The sequence below is a fragment of the Microtus oregoni genome, unplaced genomic scaffold (genome assembly GCF_018167655.1).
Source record: "Microtus oregoni isolate MIOR12 unplaced genomic scaffold, Mior012 000023F_ref0000262, whole genome shotgun sequence".
Lineage (NCBI taxonomy): Eukaryota > Metazoa > Chordata > Mammalia > Rodentia > Cricetidae > Microtus > Microtus oregoni.
In genome coordinates, this window is record NW_024543082.1 from 29,968,513 (window position 1) to 29,988,883 (window position 20,371).

Genomic DNA, 20,371 nt, shown 5'->3' on the forward strand with positions numbered 1-20,371 from the left:
GGTGGACTCCCCTGATGGTCATTCTGACTAGGGTGAGATGGACTCCCCTGACTGATAGCCATTCTGACTAGGGTGAGGTGGACTCCCCTGATGGTCATTCTAACTAGGGTGAGATGGACTCCCCTGACTGATAGCCATTCTGACTAGGGTGAGGTGGACTCCCCTGATGATAGCTATTCTAACTAGGGTGAGATGGACTCCCCTGACTGATAGCCATTCTGACTTGGGTGAGGTGGACTCCCCTGATGGTCATTCTGACTAGGGTGAGGTGGACTCCCCCACGTGGTTCTGGCTTGTGATTTCTTTCTAACTGAGCCTAAGAAGTATTTCTCCCTGTACTTGTTTGTGAGTCTTTGGTAACATTCTCTTCAGGTCATTGCCCGTTTTCATGGGATCTCAAGCTTTGCTACCTTTTCTGAGCTCTTCCTACATTCCAGATAGTCATCTTCATCAGGTGAATGGCAGAAGCTCCCTCCAAAACTGTAGACCCTTCTCTGGCTGATTCTTTTGTTGTAAGTTTTTCTTCTAATTAACTTTATTTATTTTTTTAAATATTTATTTATTTATTATGTATACAATATTCTGTCTGTGTATATGTCTGCAGGCCAGAAGAGGGCACCAGACCTCATTACAGATGGTTGTGAGCCACCATGTGGTTGCCGGGAATTGAACTCAGGACCTCTGGAAGAGCATGCGATGCTCTTAACCACTGAACCATCTCTCCAGCCCCTAATTAACTTTATTTTATGTGTCTGGTTAGCTCACGTATTTCTGTGCACCGTGTGCATGAAGTGCCCGTGGGAGCCAGAACAGGGTGGTGAAGTTACAGGTGGTTGTGAACTGCCATGTGTATGCTGAGAACTGATCCCAGGTCCTGTGCAAGAGCAGCTAGGGCACTTAATCCCTGAGCTATCTCTCCAGCCCCTGCCTATACCAGTTCTTGGCTTTGCTTCCTGAGCCACAGGACTTCTGTGCAGGGAATCAACACCTGTGACCCTGTCTTTGACAGTCCCTCCGGCAATTGCCGGGATCCAGGTCTTACAGTGAGATCTCTGACTATTTGGAGTTGGGTTTGTACAGGTTAAGTGATGGGAACCTAGTTTTAGGATACCACAGTACCTGATGTAAAGACACAGGGGCAAAGCCACCATGGTTCTGGCATAAACACAGAGTCACATGGAATAGAATAGAGGACCCAGAAGTAAACCCATGCCCTCTCGGGCAACAGACTCTTAGGCATCAAAAACACCTGTAGAATTAAAAATAGTCTCTTGTAGTGGCTAGGGAGCTGGATCAGTAATTAAGAGTGCTTGCTGCTTTTCCAGAATCAATTCCCAGCCCCATGTCAGGACCTTCACAACAGCTGTAACTCCAGCTCCAGAGGATTTGATGTTTTCCTCTGGGCAACTGCGCCCCCACACAACATAAAAATAAAAATAACCTTAACCAAAACAACCGCAGCCCTCTGGGAAATATGGGAGGGGAGAGCAGATGTCCATGTCTCACAAAGAAAACTGAGCCTCGTGCTTTCTTTGAACCGCATCTCAGGAAAGGACACCGCCCACACAGATGCTGTCCCCAGTGCATGCGTGTTTAAGAAATCCTTGCAGACCTGAAGTCTGCACCCTGCAATGTCACTGGGGCTGCACCTTCTCAGTGTTTCTATGTTTTTAAAGTTTTTATTACAGTTGTCATTGAGAAAAAAGGGGAGAGCTAGAGAGTAGGAGAGGTGTATCATGTGTGTGTGTGTGTGTGTGTGTGTGTGAGTGTGCACGCACACACAAATATTTCTTATATTTGGAACTACAACTCCTTCCTGAAAGGAAAAAAGACACTGTTCTGAGCCAGCTATGAATGATAATGGACCAGGCCACAGACTCAGGTTAACAAAGTTTATGTCCCAATGGGATAGCAGTTATAGAAGATTTTATAGTAACAGAACATGGAAAATCATAAATTGAGGCACTCTTCAAATACACTGGTCAGGGCATCAGGCAGCAGGTTCCAGTGAAGCTGGGAACCTCTGCTGCAGGCCTTAGATTCAAGCTGACAACATTCTTAGCCTGGGGTTGGTAGAAGTGAAGGGCCTACTAAGTTAACACATCACAAAAGGCTTCACAAATTAGTAACAGAGATGTTAGGTCAGACAGACATGGCCAAGGAAGGGCTAGTAAGGGGGCTGAGGAGAGCCCAAGAGAAACTGTAGTTTGGACCTGTGGTGTCCCAACCTCTCCAGTCATTGACATTCTAATCAATCAGTGGAAAATGTGATTTTCCCCAGAAACTTCTGTCACAGCTCTCACCTGCTGAACCATATTGCCCGAGAAGTTTTATTTTTGAATGTTAACACACAAAGAACAAAGTTGCTATAAAGAGTTTGATAGCAAGGTGTGGTGGGTACACACCTTTAATTCCAGCACTTGGGAGGTATAAGCAGGTGGATCTCTGTGAACCTGACACCATCCTCGCCTAAAGGATGAGTTTCTGGACAGTCTGGAGTTCATAGCAGACCTTGCCCAAACAAACAAACAAACAAACAAAACAAAACAAAACCAAACCAAAAAACAGCTTGAATTTAGACTTAAGGAACATTTTGGAGTTATTGTTACATTGCTACATGCCTAGGGGTTATAACAACATGAAGAGATCTCCTTCAGACTTGCTCAGTCTAATGCTTGGCTTAGGGATCAACACATGTTCCAATGTATGTGTGCCAATGCCTCAAGTCTATGAAGCTGGGGAAGCTTGGTGAAGAATCATTGCCTGGTCTGTGTTTGTTCAGGAGACATCTTTGATCACCCACATCCCATGGGCAGGTCTGTGCCAGGCTAAGATGGGGCACTATTGAGACCAACATGGACCAGATCATCATGGTGCATGTGTGTTTGAACTATGGATCTTCGTGTATTCTGCAACCCAGGCATCCCAGTGTGCACACTGGGCACCAGAGACCTCAGTGGCTCCATGACTCCTGCTTACCTTCAAAGATGGGGAAGATAACACAACTGGCGGTCTAAATGAGATGTGCCCCATAATTTCAGTCACTTAAATACTCAATCTCCAGGTGGTGGTCCTTTTCTGGGAGGCTTAGGAGGAGTTGTGGTCTTACTGGAGGAAGTACTTTACTGGGGAATATAACCATGAAGTGGGATACAATGCCCTACTTCATGGCTCAGTGGCATGCCCATAGCTCTGCAAATAATGGACTCAGTTTCTCTCTGTGAGGACAAGCCAGAACTTGGGTCAAGGTTGAGCAGAACTACTTTTGTGCTAAACCCATTTTCCCATGTGTGTGGAGCCAGATGGCCTGCACAAAGTCTAAATGAAATGCTATTAGACCCCACCCTGTTCACATCCATTCCATCTGGTTTCACCCATCTCTAATCTCATTTCTTCCTCTGGTGCTCATCAGCTATAGCTTGGCATCAGCTCTGCGGAGCGATGCCTCTAAAATTAAATTCACAAAGGCCTTGGCAGCCAGTGCTAAATCCAGTCCTGACATCATCTCCATTCTGGGTTGTGGCCAACTCCCAGACCTGGGAATGAAGAAAAAGTGCAGGGCTTCACTATGCTCCTGGATCGTGTCTGGCATATGGGAAGGAGGATGACTCATGCCCAGGGAAGTATTGAGGGCTGTTGCCAATCTGTACCCATTCCTTCTGGAAGGGTAACCTCTATGATAGGTAATCCTGCCCCATGGTCAGGAAATGGCCTCAAAATACCACCCTCTGCTCAGTTCCTAGGGCTCCAGGAGCCCCAACTCTTTCTCTTCTTCCAAATTTCTTGAGGTTGGGCCTCCCTCCTCATTCATATTTCATACCCCCATCTTTCGAAGCCAACTGAATAACAAGTTGGGAAAAGCAGGGAGAATAAGGTATCTACTTCGTATCCTTTGGGAGATTGCTTGCATCACAGGCCTTTAATTCCTAGGAAAATTGATGCTAGGTATAAAATATATTGTCGCTACTCATTGCTCTACAGAGCTGTTTCCCCCGACTCAGAGTCCTTTTAATCACCACAGACATTGTGCAAATTTTAAGCCAACAAACTCCACTCCCTCTCAAACCCTACTGCTAACATTTTTCTGAGAATTTTCACCTTCAGACAAGGCTTTGCTGTCAACTTCCTCCTTGCCTGGTACCCCAACACTGACTTCTCTCTGCCATTGACTGAAAAGACCCCTTGTGCTAAGGGCCCTTCCTAGGTGTATGTCTTTATTTATAAATGCGTCATCTTTAAAAATTGGTACCAGAAGTTGTTGCCTGGGTGGTGTTCTCTTGGAGAGACCCAGGCTCAGGTTGAGCATCCCATTGTGTGTGAACTTGGTACCTTGAGTCTATTTTAGAGTGCTCAGCTCAGTATAATTACCATGGTTTCTAAAGAAGTTACTGTGTAATTGCCACGTAGTTTATTTCGTGGTAACTATGCAATTAACTTGTCTCATGTCTCTAAACGGAAAATACTGTAATTCTAATACAAATGCATTGAGTGTTGGTGTTCTCCACCATGCTTTACAGTAACCTGCATTGTGTTTTCTTCACTTTCTTCTTCCTCTTCTTCAAATAGCATGGAGGTTAGTCCATTGTTTATTCTCCCCCTTTTCCTGCTTCCTCTATCGCTCCCACACCTTCTCTTCCTCCTTCTTGCTCTTCTTCCTGCCTACCACCTTTGTCTTTAAGTTAAGATTGTTTAACATTTTTCTGGAAACTCCTAAATTGTCAAGAAATTGGGGACATAAATATGCAATGGTAGCTAAGTTATGCACGGGGATGAATGCTGGGTTGGGGCTCTGAGAACCTCTCCAGGTCTGAGGGTAATCAGGAAGGAGGCCAGGAGAAAGTGGGAGGACTTGTGTTTACTTCCTGTTGTATGTCAGTTGGGTCTGGGAGGGGATTGACTTGACTTGGACCTTTTGTGTTTTCTGGCACAGGTTGGGGTGGGACTTGAGGGTGGCACTTGGTGAAAGTCTCCAGGACATTCTGACTATTGTTTAAGGCAGGAGAAGGAGGCAGCTAGAATTGCAGAGCAATAAAAGGCTTTACAGACTGGAAGGGATTTCAGAGCTAATTACAACCTAGGGAAAGTGGAATGTGCCAACTCAAGGACTTCTTTTTAAGTATCATTTTGTCTGTGGTCAGCATAGATAGTATCTGTAGAACCCACTAAAATGATGGTTAAATTAACTACCAAACACAAAACAATTTCCCATCAGCCCCAGGGAATAGCCCTAGGCATAATTTAGGCCTTTCTAATGGATCCATTGTCCGTCCGTCCGTCCGTCCGTCCGTCCGTCCATCCATCCATCCATCCATCCATTCCCATATGTAAAGCAGCACATAGAATATCTACACTTGGGGGCAGGGCATGCTTCTCTCTGGTGAAAGAGGTGGTGAGAGAACCCACAATTAAAGGATAAAGAGATAGTGTGTTGCTGGAGCTCACAGTTGTGAGGGCACCTCCTCTCCCAGGGCACAAACACTGCAAGGCCCCGTGGGTGCTCTCCAAGGTACTGAAGGTGCAGCTGCAACCCAAACCTTCCTAGAATAAAACAGAACAGAAAAGGTGACGCATGAGCACACCAACTGTGCAGGATGCCATGTTCTGTGTTCTGCAGGGAGAAGGAGAAAATGTGGGGAAGGCAGGGCCACACTGGAGTTCTGGGGAGGAAGGATTCTGAAATAAGTGAGTGATCAGAGTAGGTGATTGCATCAGAGCTTGGCCTTAGGGAGGTTTGAAGAAAACAGACCTTGAAGAAAAAAGTGTGAAAACTGGAGGTTTTGGTTGTGGAACAGGAGGCTGGAGACAGTGATCTGGGGCAGAAACCCTGGAACCTGAGCAGAGAGGCCAAAGCTGGCTTTGTGAAAAGGTGCTGAGAGTGTGGGACGTCTTTGCCATCTTGGCTTTTCTGTCTGCCAAGAAAAGTCATGGGGAGAATGAATGTCCCACACCAAAAATTCCCATGTCCATGACAATGTCTTAAGATTCTGGTTGTCAAAAGTGAGAGTGATGGATATGATTGTTGTCCTGGAGGTAGGGGTGGGGACCAAGACCCCAAATCACTGCTTTTCCCTGCTCCTCACATACGCACACAAACATTTCCCCCACCCTGCTGAGGTTGGAGATTCCTGACTTCACCATGGGCATCATTATGACCTCTCTTGGAGGCTGTGGAGGAAGCTCAGGATGCCTGTGGTGGAGTGCTTGCAGGCTTGCTCGGGTCCCGGTGAGCATTTTTGCCGAGGGGATGGTGACGTAATGAGATGGGGCAACTGCATTCTGTTGGGAAGAATGGGGCAAATCATCCTATCAGTGCAAGGTGATTATACAGGGCATGTTGTGGCAGCATCTGTGTTTTGCTGTACACTTGTAGTTAACATGTACCTGATCTAGCACGTCTCCTGATGGAATTCCTGCTGGGAAGTATGACTAATGTGGTGGTTACAGCTGCTCACATATGAAGCAAAGGGTGACACCAGGACCAGCTATGTCCTTGGCTCTTATCCAGGCTTCAAGCTCTCATGCGGTCATGTTTTTGGATGAATTTAGACACAGCTACAAAAAGGAGCTATCAAAGAATGTATTGAAATGTGCATGTGTTGATGGTTTCTATCATGTGATAAGGTGACTGTTTTCTCAGGTGTGTGTAAACACAGGGTGGACATACGTGTGAAGGTCAGAGGTCAGCCCCAGGTGTTGTTCCTCAGGCACTGTTATGAGACAGGGTCTTGCACTGGTCTGAAACTCACCAGGTAGGTAAGCCTGCCTGGCCTCCAACACCAGGAATCCACTTGTCTCTTCCTCCCCAGGGCTGGGACTATGGATGTATGCCACCATGACAACTTTTCTATGTGGCTTTTGGGGCTCACAGTGAGGTTATAATTGCAGGACAAACACTTGATTTAGCTTCTCCCCAAGGCCTGATCCCTTGGAAACCTTGGGTTAACACTGATTGTTTTCAGGAACCAGCTTGTTCCCCAAACAGAATAGTCTGTGCTTAGGAGTGTGGGTACATCACTGCATGAGTCTCCACTCTTTTCTATAGTTCAGTCTGGTTACATTTTTGTTAATGTAAAAATCATTGTTGTTTTAGAATTCTCAAGTGTCAGTTTTCCTCAGATGTCCAGGGCTCTGACAGCATCTGAGCATCTCACACGGTGGCAACCTTCCTTTGAATTTTTAGTCATGATCTGCTAATTGTTTCCAATAAATGTATTTTCTAGCAAATTCACCACTTTGAATGGAATTCTTTTTTTCGTTATGTCGAGTGTCCAGATAAGGCAAGTACAGACTCACTGTGTTTGGTGTTTCGTGGAGGCCATGGTGGTACCCTGGCCAGATGATAACATCTCAGCAACGTATCCAAATTGGGGGAGTAGAGGGCACTGACCCCCTGCCTGGTTGTGGCTGTCTGGCCGCAGCACCACAGGAAACCCCGGATGTTGCTAAGACTGTCACCCCTGACTAGCACATGGCTGAGAAATAGATGGTAGGGCTTGAATTCTGCTTCTGTCTCTTTGGACCTGGGACCTTGGTTTCAACAGAAGCTGCAGTGCAGGCATTTATAGACAGCAAAGGCTTCTTCTCACACCCGCCAGCCCCTTTCCCAATGAATATACAAGTCTTTGGGCCTCAACTCTGACTTTTATGAGTCCAAGTCCTCCAGCTCTTCTAGGAAAAAGCTTTTGGGGGTCCCAGTACCTAAATATAAGAGTTCAGGTCACCTTCTGTGTTTTTTGTATAGCTTTGGAGCCTGCTCTGTAGACCAGGCTGGCCTTGAACTCACAGAGATCTGCCTGCCTCTGCCTCCCATGTGCTAGGATTAAAGGCGTGCGCCACCACCGCCTGGGCATTTTCTCTTTTATCTTTTTTTTAATTATTATTATTATTATTATTGTTCTTTTGGTGATAGGATCTTACTTTATAGTCAAGGATGGCCCAGAATTCTTCTGGCTGCCTTCAAACTCTGCAGTCCTTATGCCTTGGCCTTTCAAGGGTTGGCTTGGGGGTCTATGCCCTGCTAATATTTTATCTTCTTACATACTCCAGCACCATTGCTCTGCTGAGGGTATCTTAAAAATACAAGTTTAGGCAGAGTGTTGGTAACCCAGACAGACCTTGAACTTCCTGTCTTCTTGTCTCAACTGGGATGACAGTGTGTATCCCTGAGATGGGCTGGAGTCTGTTTCTGGTTAAAAAAACAACCAAAATACAAAAACCCAAACATAAAATATGGGATGGGAGATGGATCAGTGGATAAAGGGCTTACTGAACAAATGCGAGAACTAGAGCTCAGATTCCAAGCACCCACGTAAGTACATGCAGGTGACACAGTCCCCTGAACCCCAGAACTCGGAAGGAGGAGACAAGGGATCCCTGAAGTAAGCTACCTACCTGGACTAACAAAGTCAAACAAGCTCTTGTTTCGAGTGAGTGACCCTGGCTCATACAAGATGGAGGGTGATCAAGGAAGACAGGTGTCAATCTCTGACCTACACACACGCATGCGTGCACATGTGCGCGCGCGCGCGCGCGCACACACACACACGCGTGAGCACGCAAGCACAAAAAAATGTGGAGGAGCTCTTCACTTTTATTTTACTGCCATCATCATTGGCACTGTGATTCTTGTCATCAAACCATATCCATCTTTGCCATCAGCTGTGGGGGCCTGATTGTCACTAATAACTGATTCCTTGTACCTTATATCTTTTGGAAACTATCTCTGCATTATATCTCCCTTCGTGCACTTAAGGCATTATTTAATTTGCCTAGAGGATTTATTGAAACACAGTTTTCTAGACACCTACTGAATGTGCCTACTGTAATTACAGAGAATGACATCTGGACATTGTATGTGGTTTTGAAAACACCCTCTTTGTTTTACACGTTCACAGTCCAAAACAAGGCCACAGGGAGGCCTGGGTCTGGATTTAGCCTTGACTTCCCCCAGGCTCCCATTAATTAGCCCCACTCCTCAATCTTCCTCCTCTGCAATCATTTCATAATGGTTACATCTAAGCCACTAGTTTAATAATCTAGATAATAACACACTTTGTACAGAGCTGTGGATAATAGCTGCGTATTTATAATCCACGCTGTGTGTGTTTTCAGCTTTGGAAACACCGTATTTCTCATGGAATTTGGAATCCCCACATGATCTTATTTTTCCCTCAATTGCTGCTTCCTCCTTGCTGATGCAGCTGTGGGCGTCCATTCACTACCTGGGAGACCTGCCTGGCTCATCTCTGCCTTCATGGCCCTTGCCCTTCCTCTCAATCCCACTGAAGACTAAGTTAATAATGCTCATTCATCTCCATCCACAGTGATTGTGTTTAGGAACAGATCTGATGTCTTCATTTTCATTCAGTGTTGGGCTAGTGTTGCCCTGGGCATGGAGTGGGCCCCTGAGCTACCAGGGGGCCTGGTGTGAGGTGCAGTCAGCTTTGCCAACCCTGCTGGAAACTGGAGAACCCATGGGCAACCAGACATCCTTTGCACTGGGCTCATAGCATGGGTTAGAAGTTTCTCTTCTCTCTAGGCTATTGTCTGCTTCTGTGACTGCCATATACGGGCTTCTTAGTCATTCTTGGTATTAAAATATTAGCTGGGGCTGGGGTGATAGCTTAGGGGGTAAAGTATTTGCTGCATAAGCATGAAAACCCGAGTATGTTTCCCCAGAATCTACATAAAGCCAGGCACGGTAACTCATGCCTGTAAGTCCAGTACGTCTGCAGGAAGGGGGAAGGTGAAGCAGGAGGATCTGTGGAAGCCAGGGGTCAGATAGACCAGCAAATGCTGCACCAACAATAAGACACAATCTCCAACAAGGTGGGAGGTGACTACAGGCACTTGGATTGTCTTCTGATTGTCATGTATGTCCTGTGGTATGTGCTTGGCAGCACTCACAAGAACATGTATGTATACACACTCGAGTGTGCATGTGCATCCACACACACGGAGGAGGGAGATGAAAAACTGAGACTAACCAAGAAGCATTACATATTTTACATACTCTGGGAGTGGCATAGTAAAGTCTGGAAGTAGATAAAACTTTGATATTCTCAAAGAACAGATGAGACCTTCATAAACAAGCTTCTCGGGGGGAATGGGAGGTAGGTTATCTTTTGGCAAAGTTCGTGATGGAGTGTGAGAGAGCGGTGCTCTGTGAAATTGCCGCTTTGTGCTCAGGATGATCTGTGCTGTCCCCAGGGGATGGACTGTGGTCTCTCTCCTTAGCATTAGTTTCTGCAGACATTCATTGCTCTAAGAAGAGGTGGAGTCTAGTCAGCTCACAAGACGTAGCCATCAGTGACCCGGAGCAGACAGCCATCTGGGTTTTTGGAGACAGGGACACTGAGGGTCAGCAGCCTCACGCCAGCCAAGTGGTTTGTTCAAGTAAGACTGTTTCCTAGCTGGTGGGCAAACAGCTTGTCAGCAAAATCACACAGAAAAAGCTAGGCCTTGCATGTGGGGATCAGAACAGTCAGATCCAGACTCGCATGCCCAGGGCCAGGTGGGATTCCTATTTGCTATTAGTTCTGGAGATCCCTAGGAATGACTCCAGTGTTCTTGAGAAGTTAACCCACTAACAAAGGCTGAAGATGTGTTTAAGATAAGGTTGTGACCTGTCTCCTGTGCTAGGAAAGGAGGTCAAGACTCAGGGTTTTCATAACTAGTTGACCCCTTAGACCTGGGGTCCTTATCTGTATAATCATTGTAACAGATAAAAAGTATTTTTATATAATATTTTATAATTTTATTAAAATTTATTTAAAATTAATTTTAGATAATATATCAGAGCTGAAGGTACAGGTCTGGGGAGAAGGCTCAGTGACTATAGTACTTGTTATACAAGCATAAGGATTTGGGTTGGATCTCCACATGTACATAAAACCCAAAGGTGGTAGCACAGTAATCCTAGCAAAGGGAGAGTCAGGAGAATCCCCAGGTTTTACTGTCCAGACAGCCTATCCAAGTCAGTGAGCCCCATGCTCAGTGAGATGACCCTATCTCAAAAACTAAGATGAAAACTAACAGAAAAAGATGTCTCTGGGCTACACACACACACACACACACACACACACACACACACACGGCGAGGTGGGGGCAGCGGCTGAGGAGACAATGTGGGTAAACTCGGGACTGAAAAACAGAATTCCCAAGTGACAATCTTGGTGCCTGGAGTCCCAGCTTTGAAAATCTCTCTGCCCACAGCTATGTCATAGGCTTTGGGCACGGTGCCGGGAAACGCCACTCTTAACTGTGAATGGCATAGCACGGCTATCTTTCTGAAATTGTGTTCCCCTTCAGTTATTTCCTGCATGGTCATTTTGGAGTGCCCTAAGTTCAGAGAGAGCAAACACTTCATGTGTGTGAGTCGCGTAAGTCATGTGTATAATCTCCTTTCAATGCGGAATGAGTGCAGAGTCTCTTGAGAATAAACAAAAAGCAGTGTGTGTAATTTCCCACTGGTCTGTTTTGTTAATTGGGCTCTTACCATCGAAGCCTTTAATGTAGAGAATAAACGAATAACTGGCTTTTATGCACGGCCTCCTTTCATCACGTACAAGGGCTCAAAATTTAAAATGAACTATTTTTAGATGTTATGCGGTGATATAAAGGGCTGTTTATTGCAAGGAATACAGGAAGCAAACTGCATCTGTGCTTCTGCCTGGTTCCCCTGTGCTGGGCTCTGCCAGCTCCCAATCTTGCTGATTCATTGTTACGTCCGCAAAACGACTGCAGTCAAATCTGGTCGTTTTCAACGTGGAATATGAGCCTTGGATATTTCTAGTGCAATCCAGACTCAAGGTTTGCTCTAGCCAACCAGATTGGCGGTGTTTAAATGGAGCAAAGTGCAGGGAGGAAGCAAGGAAGCTGAGGACCATGTTGGGGGCGGGAGCGCAGGCTTGCTGTTGTCTGCTTCAGGAGTTGGTTCTCTGTGCTTTCTTTCTTTTCTCTCCTCTGGTCTTATTCATCTCTTTAACTTTTTTCTCTGCTCCTCCTGCTTTGGGTTCTAGTGTTGGGACTTAATTTTTAGTATGTGTATTTGATGTGTGTGTATGTGTATATGTGTATGTGTGTGTATGTGTGTGTATTTGGTGTGTGTATGTGTGTGTATGTGTGTGTATGTGTGTGTATGTGAATGTGTGTGTGTATTTGGTGTGTGTATGTGTGTGTATGTGTATATTTGGTGTGTGTGTATGTGTGTATGTGTGTGTATGTGTGTGTATATGTGTATGTGTGTATGTGTATATTTGGTGTGTGTGTGTTGTAATAGGAGTGGCAGGGCTGTGTCCCCAGCACCCCGGCCGCCTGGTTAGCTTATGCCCCGAAATAACAACACACAAATTGTATTCATTTAAACACTGCTTGGCCCATTTCTATCTAGCCTCTTCTAGGCTAATTCTCACATATTAATTTAGCCCATTTCTAATCATCTGTGTAGCACCGGTCTTACTGGGAAGATTCTAGCCTACGTCCATCCTGGGTCGGAGCTTCATCGCGTGCGTCTGCCTGGGAGCGGAGAACATGCCGTCTCTGCTTCAGAGAGCAGAGCTGTCGAGTCTGAGCTCACTTCCTCTTCCTCCCAGCATTCTGTTCTGTTTACTCCTCCCACCTATGTTTTAACTTATGAGGGCCAAGCAGTTTCTTATTGCTTAACCAATGAAATCAACAGATTGATATATGACACTCCCACATCATGTGTGTGTATGTGTGTGTATGTGTGTGTGTTGGTGCAGGTGTACTGTATGTGGAGTTTGAAGGACAGTCCTGAGTGTCATTCTCTGGAACACCACCCATTATTTTTGAAGCAGAGTCTCTAACTGGCTGAGAACTGCTCACCAATTAGGTTAGATGGTCTGGCCTATGGTCCGGGTATTACAAGTGTAGTTATCATGCCCAGCATTGTGTATGTGGTTGTAAGCCACCTAAGGCAGGTACTGGGAAATGAGCTCTGATCCTCTATAAGAACAGCAAGTCCACTTTACCACCGAGCCATCTCTCCAGCCCCAGCTCTTGTAACCTGTGTCCAAGAGGCACTATCGGGTCTCAGTCCTACAAGCCTGGGTGCAGACGACTTGTTGGATAAAGAACCGCTCCCTGCCCCTCTGTTAGCAGAGTGAGTCCCTGTCAGCCCTCTTGGAAACAACACAATGTGTAATAGGAAGGACAAGAAGCTGACTGGGAGAACCTACACCAGCAGAACAGGCGAGGGGATGCTCAGAACGTTGTGCAGAGGCAGGGCTGTCCAGGGATGGGGCAGGAAGAGACTCTGCTCGCTATCCTTTACCCCCTTGCCTGCCAACAGGGAACAAGAAGCAGAGGTCATCTACACAGTAAGTACTCTTGAGAGGCCCAGGAAAGCTGCTCTCTCACCTTCCTGCAAAACTCATTCATTGCTGAGGGCAACTGGGGATGTTGGCCTTGAGTGACACCTGATGGTGCATAGAGCCAGCTCAGGGACCAGTGGAGGTGGCTACTGACTTGTAATCTCCCGTTCTGCCCAGTTTTCTTTGCCTCTTCCTGTCCCTGGTAGACAAGTTCAGTCAAAACTGCTCTCCACTGCCCCTGGCTGGGCCCTCCTCACACTGATCCCACCCATTTCTTGGTTAGGACATAGGAAACGAGATGAGCTATGACTTACAGCTTCATGTGTCCTATTCAGGAGACTCAGCAAATCTGAGAAATGGGGAGAGCTGTTCTTGGCTCCTTTTCATCCTCCCCCAGCCCTGTTGTTTCTAGAAAGCCCAGGTGCTAATCTGAGGGGTGGACATGTGACCAGAAGGACACCTTGACTCCTATCAGTGCTCTTCAAGTGAGAACACCCCCCCTTCAGTGTAAAAATAGGGAGAGTTGGAGGTATAAAAGTTGTACATTTCTAAAGAGCAGGACTCTGTAGTCTTTTATGAGGAAGTGTGAGTAGTTCTGGACTTGAGAGGATTTATTTTCACAATTACCATAGACATAATGGCTGTTGAAGAAAAATAATGAACGCTGGCCAGGATATCAAGGAAAATGGACTCTCAAATGTTATCAATGGGAAGGTAAATTAATACAGTCATTCTGAGAACACTATGTAGCCTCCTCAGTAAACTAGAAATAGATTCTCCATACATATAATCCAGTGTTTCCACCCCTGCAAGTATATCCAAGAGAAATGTAGTCAGTCTGCACACCTGTGGATATTGCTGCACAGGTCACAACAGCCAGGTTGCTCATTAACATGAGGAAATAACTGAATTAATGAATAAAGAAATTGTGACCACCCCCCCTCCCACAAGCGGTACTGGCGCATGCCTTTAATCCCATGTTCAGGAGGCTGAGGCCGGAGGATGTCTGTGAGTTCGAGGCCAGCATGGTCTACAAAGTGAGTTCTGAGACAGTAAGGGTTGCCTGTCTTTACAAAAACCAAAAAGAAAGAAAGAAAGAAAGAAAGAAAGAAAGAAAGAAAGAAGGAAGAAATTGTGACCCATAGTAGAATACTATTCAGACATAAAAAGAATTCATTTTATGAACTCATTTGTAGCAAAATGGATGGAACTGAAAGGCATTATGCTAAATGAAATAAACCAGATCCAGAAAGACAAGTGTTCATGTTCTCTCTACAAGCTGGGAAGTCAACTCTGGGGCCGGAGAGATGGCTCAGCCAGTAAATCTTGCATTACTAGTGAGAGGACTTGAGGTCAGACCCCCAAGCACCCTGGGAATTATGGCTGTTCTTTAAGCCTAGCAGATGAGATGTGGAGACAGGAGATCCTCAGAGTGACATGGCTAGCTAGGCAAACTCTGGGCATAATTGAGAAACTCCACCTCAGTATCTGAACATGGCGAACAATGAGGGCTGATGAGAACCCAAGGACAATGGCACGGGGTTTTGATCCTACGTAATGTGCTGACCTTGTGGGAGCCTAGCCAGTTTGGGTGTTCACCTTCCTAGATATGGACGGAGCAGAGAGGACCTTGGACTTTCCACAGGGCAGGGAACCCTGACTGCTCTTTGGACTGGAGAGGGATGGGGAGAGGAGTAGGGGGAGGGGAAGAAGGGTGGGAGGAGGGGGAGGGAAATGGGAGGCTGGGAGGAGGCGGAAACTTGTTTTTTTCCTTTTCTCAATAAAAAAAAAATGTGGCTAAGAGCACAGTTTGTTCTTGCAGAGGAGCCAAGTTTGGTTCTCAACGCCCATGTCTGGTGGTTCACAACAGTCGGTAACTCCAGCTCCAGGGAATTTGGTGCCTAGGATCTCCAAGGGCATTGCATGCATGTGTCCAAACTCCATACACAATAATTAAAAATAAAGTCTTAAAAAGTGGAGAATGATTAAGGAAGACATCTGGTCTTCAGATGGACTTGTACCCATACACTCATGTCAGATACTCTTCAGGTGGACTTGTACCTCTACACACATCCCTACACACTTGTGAATATGCATACAGCACACATACAAATATGGATTTAAGCACACATTATACATATACATATATAAACACATATATGTATAGATGTATACACATCTATAAAGTAAAATAAAATTAAAACAAAAGAGAAAAGATGGATTTCATAAAGGGAGGATTTCATAAAGGTGGATTTCAATTAGCACACACTGTACCCCTGAGCAGGAACATTACACTGCAACATGCTATCAAAAACACTGAAACATTGAGAGAGGAATCCCAGCAATTGACATCACAAAATATTTCTCATCAACACATCCCACAACTCCCGGTTCTGTGTACAACGCAGAACCACAGAGATTCAGACACGGTGTGAAACGGAAGGACCAGATGTGAAATATACTGGCAGATGGGGCTGTTTCCTGGGCCACATTCTGCTTTCTTTCCAAAGGAGAGGAAGTAGAGTGGATTTTTGAGGGACCAGGAAGCTGCTTCTGGCCAGGTGTGCCCTGCATTTCAGAAAACTGCCAGCAGGTGGAGGAGAAGCAAGGCTCCCTCCTGTGTCTGCGGAGCAAGGAATCTTCACCAGAGAGGAGAGCTGCTGCAGAGTCTGCAGAGCTGTGGAGGGGAGTCTGGCTCCGGAGCCCAGGCAAGGAATGACCCGCCCAAGTCTTTTTTCTGTGCTCTTGAAGCCATTTTCCCTTCTGAACCCTGGCTTCCAGCCAAAGCGCATGCACATGCAGGTGCACTCCTGGACTTCAGGGGGTCCCCAAGCCTCCCCCACCTTCCAGCTGACCTGTTTATTCTGGAATAGGTTCTTGCTACTCACCTCCCTCGTGTGCGGAGTCCGTCTTCCTTCTACCTTCATTAAAATTTAAATATCAAACATTATAAAATAATGCTGCAGCCTTCAGGGGGGCGGGTGCCACAGTTCCCCCCTTCCACACAATGTGCCAGACCAACGATGTCAAATAGACGCCAGTCAGTATGAGTAATTAAAATGCCTGAGTTCCCAAGGCACCTAGAGATGCTGTCCTGGTTAGGGGTCTGCTAGGCACTCAATTAGAACATTGCTCTTCAGGAAGCTGACTTCTGACACAGGCCCCTGTCACTCACTCTGGACAGCAGGACAATTGGCTGTGTTGTTATATCCTCGGATTTTCTCTAATTTTATGAGTGCATGAATTGACCTCTCAGGAAGGATTCAGTCATTGCGTTTTGTTAGGTGTGTGAAATGACAACAATGTGATTTCTGAAAGGCATACTCCCTTCTGAATGTGAACCCTAGGCTCACCTTTCCCTGCATCTCTGCCCCACCCTTCCTGCTCTTAATGATAAAAACCCAGCGACAAATAGTAAGGGGTGAAAACTGGAGAATCAGAGTAGAGCAGGCAGCCACTAGTTCCTACCTCAGATTGAAAGGGGTATCCTTTCTCTGCAAGTCCTCAGAATGAATGCCTTCTCTATGAAACCTCAGATGGAATCCCGAGCTCCTTTCTCATCCAGTCCTATATTTCTCTCTCTGACCAGCTATATCATTTCTCATCCCCACCTCCCTAGTGCTGGGTTTGAAGGTGTGTGCCACCATTATCTGGCCTTTATGGCTAACTAGTGTGCATAGCTCCACACTCTGATCTTCAGGTAAACTTTATTTGTTAAAGTACAAACAAAATATCACCACAGGAAAGGGTCAGAGAGCACAAGGGAGGGTGGTAACAGCAGCCAGATCCAGGAGCTACAGTGCCAGGAAACACCTCACTGCTGCCCACAGCTACTCATTTGGAATGTTTAATGTATGTATCTTGCAAAGTAGGTGTGCAGACAGATGTGAATATCTGTGATCGTGTGGTGAAACTTTACCCATATGTCCCAGCTTACCTGGGATATAAAAGGGTAATAAAAATGTGGTTACTGGGTCTTGAGAGATGGTTCAGTGGTTAATAATACTGATTACTCTTGCAGTTTGGTTCCTAACACCCACATGGTTGAAGATGGATGTTATATAAAGTAATCCCACACTGGCTCAGATTGAGTATAATAAAGGGTTCTTTATTCAGGAAAGGGATGACAGACCACAGTCCTCTGCATGAATGGGGAACAGGAACCAAATCCAGCAGTGGAGAGAGAAAGCATGCTTGCAAGCTTTATGGCTACATTTATAATATGAGATGATGCCCAAGTGGGCTGGTATCTTAAAGGCTATTTGCTGAAGGAGTTCCCAGCACCTCCCCCTTTTGTCTAAATAAGAGAGTTCTAAGCCTAATACAAAACTGTATACAATAAGAACAAATACCAAGCATAAAAATTAGAATTACAACCAGCATAAACAATACCAAGCAAGAAACATATGTTAAATGTTTCAATAATTATCCTATCCTAAGGAGTCTAAGTCTTGTATTAGAAATAGCTTGGCCTAGTCATAGAGGAAAGTAAGTATGACTATCAGTTTTCAGTCCCATCAAAGACCTGAGAAGGAAAATAGTATTACCTGAGTAAACAGGAAGTGCAATCAAGCAACTTCCAAAATATGCAATAAATGACAGAGACAATTGGTTACCTGGGCAATCACCCAAAGTATCATTTGCAATGTTGGTGCAACCAACTTTGGTTAAGGCCTAGAGCAACTGACAGACCATTTTCAGAGGCAGAAAAATTTTCAAAATTGTCTTACCCTGTATTGGCAAGGTTTGGCAGTCTTTTTTCTTGTATCCTGCTTGTTCTGTCAGGACGTTGTACATTTTATCAGTGGTCGAGACATGGACAGTTTTTTGCCCAAAGGTCAGTTTTGCCAAGAAGAAAACAAACTCCAAGTGGAGTGTCTTCAGTGCCCAACATTCTCTTGGGAATAGATCAGAGCTGTCAGGAGCAATCATGTCTCTCATCAACAGAACCCTAAGTTATTTAAATGCCATATTCTACAGTTCTTTGAAGTGGTTGAAGATTACCTATCTATGCGGAATACAATTGTTATGTATCTAAAGAACCTGATTAGTCTAACTATAATATGACAAACATGGATGACTATTGATCTATAATTCTTAATACCTACATAGCTTAAAGAATAAGGCCTCATATTAGAATATTAAACAATCTTTAAAAAACTGTGCAGCAAATGAGGACAATGGCCTCAAAATGTAAACAATGTATATTTATCTTGATCAGAAGTAGAAATGCATAGTGTGATATGATAAATATATCCTAAAATTGTATCAATATATAAAATGTATTAAGCAGAGGTAGAAGCAAAATAACTTTGCCTAAGTGTGCAAATTTTGTAAACAGAAATAAAAACATATTCAATATAATTTGAATTTGTATCAATATACAAGAATCTATACCAATGTAAATTGCCTATAATTAATACCTCACAAGTATTCACTCTATTACTCACTATTATTATTAGTGTGAGCAAGCTCACACTAATCTACCTATTATTCCATCCAATTTCCTCCTTTTTAAAAAAAATCACTGAGCCTACATAATTTCCCCCAACCTCCAACTCTATACCAATTATAATCAACCCATAATTGAAGTTCCTAACCCCAAGGACAGACTTAGTTGGGAATGGTGACATCATCTTCTAGAATTACTTCCAGCTGTCATGGGGGTGATGTTCATTCTATGGGATCCTATGAAAGTAAAATGATGGTTAAGTTTCAAGACTACTGTCAGGTATAATTGCAAATAGTCTCTGAGTATTTTGTAGGGGTTTTCTGAAGTTCCTATTTGGAGTTCTGGCCAGAATGTTGTAAGAAGGTGCACCTAACCAAGTGGGAATCATCTTGAGCAGTTGGTACCCAAAACCAGTCATATAGTAGTGCTATCAGCATCATGACATCATATCAGCCAGGTGGAGTTCTTGTTATGGGGTCCCATCTTCTTCCTGGAAACTTCAAAGGTTACTGCAGGAAAATCTATTGTTCATTGTGGAAAATTTAAACATTATTTATATAGACATATATTCAATAAAAGGTGCCATAGAGACAAAAATAGGTATGGTATTTCCTAAATTCTTTTTTTTTCTGTCCCATACCAGATGGCTCATGACATAAGACAGAAACTCTGAATTTTTCTTTTAACAATATTCTTGGATTTAGAAAATAGCTATTGTCCAACTCCAAAACCAGCTTTGATCTTTAAGTAGAGATATATAATGTTCAGGTAATCAAATTTTACTGTGTAGATGATAGAGGATCATAAGTCAAATTTCTCTTTGCTTGGTGATTCTTTCTGGATAGCTATCTTTTCTTCTTTAGGTATCTTGGATATCTTTGTGTCCAAGGTCCTTTGACTTTTTGAAGATGAGTATTTTTTCTGCAAAGACAAGAACAGAACCCTGCCCCAACCCTCAAGAGGTTTCCTTGCCACCTGTATGATTGTTACCTCTGTGGATGAGTTGTCATTTCTCTTTCTCAAGAGGTTTCTCTTTTTCAAGCCAAATCCTTACTAATTTTGATGGTACCTATAGCTTTTCTTCTCCAGTCAAAACAAGAGCAAAATCCCTTCCCCAATGTAGCACATCTCCTTGTTTCTATTGTGAGGTCAACACATCCTTGAAATACACTGGCTGATTTAATTCAGAAGTTTTTTTTTCTACTATCCAATGTCTCTCTGCTGCTGTTGTTCCTATCTCATTAATGTTAAGAAAATTCAAGGTTAATAAAGCATTATGTAATCATTTCTGGGGGTATTTTCCATCCCTTTCTGTTTGTTTAACATATCCTTTATAGTTTGATTTGATCTTTTTATAACTGCCTGACCTGTAGGATTGTTTGGCTTATCTGAAATATGCTTTATATTATAATAAGTAAAAACTGTTTCATTTTCTTAGAGACATATCTGTACCATTATGTGTCTTTATTTGTGCAGGTATACCCATGATGGCCATAACTTCTAATAAATGTGTGATTACTGAGTCAGCTTTTTCTGAGCTTAAAGAAGTTGCCCATTGAAAACCTGAATAAGTGTCAATGGTGTG